Source organism: Phalacrocorax aristotelis, unplaced genomic scaffold (genome assembly GCF_949628215.1).
Source record: "Phalacrocorax aristotelis unplaced genomic scaffold, bGulAri2.1 scaffold_33, whole genome shotgun sequence".
Classification (NCBI taxonomy): domain Eukaryota; kingdom Metazoa; phylum Chordata; class Aves; order Suliformes; family Phalacrocoracidae; genus Phalacrocorax; species Phalacrocorax aristotelis.
Window position 1 is genome coordinate 1,078,092 of NW_027441368.1, and position 2,702 is coordinate 1,080,793.

Here is a 2,702-nt window from a genome sequence, read left to right on the forward strand (position 1 = left end):
CCAGTTCCCTCCCAGTCCGTCCCAGTACATCCCAGTACATCCCAGTTCCCTCACAGTTCACACACAGTTCACTCCCAGTTCCATTCCAGTACATCCCAGTACATGCCACTTTCCTCCAAGTAAATCCCAGTTCCCTCCCACTACATCCAAGTTCCCTCCCACTTCCCTCTAAGTACATCCCAGTACTTCACAGTTCACTCCCAGTACATCCCAGTTCCCCCTCGGTACATAACAGTTCCCTCCCAGTACACCCCAGTACATCCCAGTTCCCTCCCAGTATGTCCCACTACATCCCAGTTCCCTCCCAGTCCATCCCAGTTCCCTCCCAGTAAATCCCAATTCCCAACACTTTCCACCCAGTACATCCCAGTTCCCTCCCAGTACATCCCAGTTCCCTCTAAGTACATCCCAGTACTTCACAGTTCCCTCCCAGTTCACTCCCAGTTCCCTCCCAGTACATCCCAGTTCCCTCTAAGTACATCCCAATACTTCATAGTTCCCTCCCAGAACGTCCCAGTACGTCCCAGTTCCCCTCAGTACATAACACTTCCCTCCCAGTACATACCAGTACATCCCAGTGTCCTCACAGTACATCCCAGTTCCCTCCCAGTACATCCCAGTTCTCTCCCAGTTCACTCCCAGTACACAACAGTTACCTCCCAGTACATCCCAGTACATCCCAGTAGATCCTGGTACATCCCAAATCCCTGCCAGTTCCACCCGGTACAACCCAGTACAAGCCTGTACATCCTAGTTCCTCCACAGTACATCCCAGGGCATCCCCGCACATTGTAGTGCCTCCCAGTACATCCCAGTTCCCTCCCAGTACTGGGAGGGACCTGGGACGTACTGGGAGGGAACTGGGACGTAATGGGACGGAACTGGGATGTACTGGGATGTAATGGGACGGAACTGGGATGTATTGGGAGGCACTGGGAAAGAAGTGGTAGTGAACCGGGAGGGAATTGGGATGTACGGGGATGAACTGGTAGGAAACTGGGATGTACTGGCATGGAACGGGGATGTATTGGGATGTACAGGAACAGAACTGGAATGTACGGCGATGTATTGGCATGTACTGGCAGCGAGCTGGGATTTACTGGGATGTACTGGGAGGAAACTGGGATATACTGGGAGGAAACTGGGATATACTGGGAGGCATTGGGAGGGAAGTGGGTGTCAACTGGGACATTCCAGTTTCCTCCCAGTACATCCCAGTTCCCTACCAGTGCAGCCCAGTACATCCCAGTTCCCTCCCAGTCCGTCCCAATCCCCTCCCAGTACATCCCAGTTCCCTGCCAGTATGTCCCAGTACATCCCAGTTCCCTCCCAGTACATACCAGTTCGCTCCCAGTACATCCCAGTTCCCTCCCAGTTCCCTCCCACTACATCCCAGTACATCCCAGTTCCCTCCCAGTACATCCCAGTTCCCTCCCGGTACATCCCAGTTCCCACCCAGTACATCCTACTACATACCAGTTCCCTCCCAGTTCACTCCCAGTACATCCCAGTACTTCACAGTTCCCTCCCAGTACATCCCAGTACGTCCCAGTTCCCCTCAGTACATAACACTTCCCTCCCAGTACATACCAGTACATCCCAGTGTCCTCACAGTACGTCCCAGTTCCCTCCCAGTATATCCCAGTTCCCTACCAGTACATCCCAGTTACCTCCCTGTTCCTTCCCAGTACATAATAGTTACCTCCCAGTACATCCCAGTAGATCCTGGTACATCCCAAATCCCTGCCAGTTCCACCCGGTACAACCCAGTACAAGCCTGTACATCCTAGTTCCTCCACAGTACATCCCAGGGCATCCCCGCACATTGTAGTGCCTCCCAGTACATCCCAGTTCCCTCCCAGTACTGGGAGGGACCTGGGATGTACTGGGAGGGAACTGGGACGTACTGGGAGGGACCTGGGATGTACTGGGATGTAATGGGACGGAACTGGGATGTATTGGGAGGCACTGGGAAAGAAGTGGTAGTGAACCGGGAGGGAATTGGGATGTACGGGGATGAACTGGTAGGGAACTGGGATGTACTGGCATGGAACGGGGATGTATTGGGATGTACAGGAACAGAACTGGAATGTACAGCGATGTATTGGCATGTACTGGCAGCGAGCTGGGATTTACTGGGATGTACTGGGAGGAAACTGGGATATACTGGGAGGAAACTGGGATATACTGGGAGGCATTGGGAGGGAAGTGGGTGTCAACTGGGACATTCCAGTTTCCTCCCAGTACATCCCAGTTCCCTACCAGTGCAGCCCAGTACATCCCAGTTCCCTCCCAGTCCGTCCCAATCCCCTCCCAGTACATCCCAGTTCCCTGCCAGTATGTCCCAGTACATCCCAGTTCCCTCCCAGTACATACCAGTTCCCTCCCAGTACATCCCAGTTCCCTCCCAGTACATCCCAGTTCCCTCCCAGTACATACCAGTTCCCTCCCAGTACATCCTGGTACATCCTGGTACATCCCAGTTCCCACCCAGTACATCCTACTACATACCAGTTCCCTCCCAGTTCACTCCCAGTACATCCCAGTACTTCACAGTTCCCTCCCAGTACATCCCAGTACGTCCCAGTTCCCCTCAGTACATAACACTTCCCTCCCAGTACATAACAGTACATCCCAGTGTCCTCACGGTACGTCCCAGTTCCCTCCCAGTACATCCCAGTTCCCTCCCAGTTCCTTCCCAG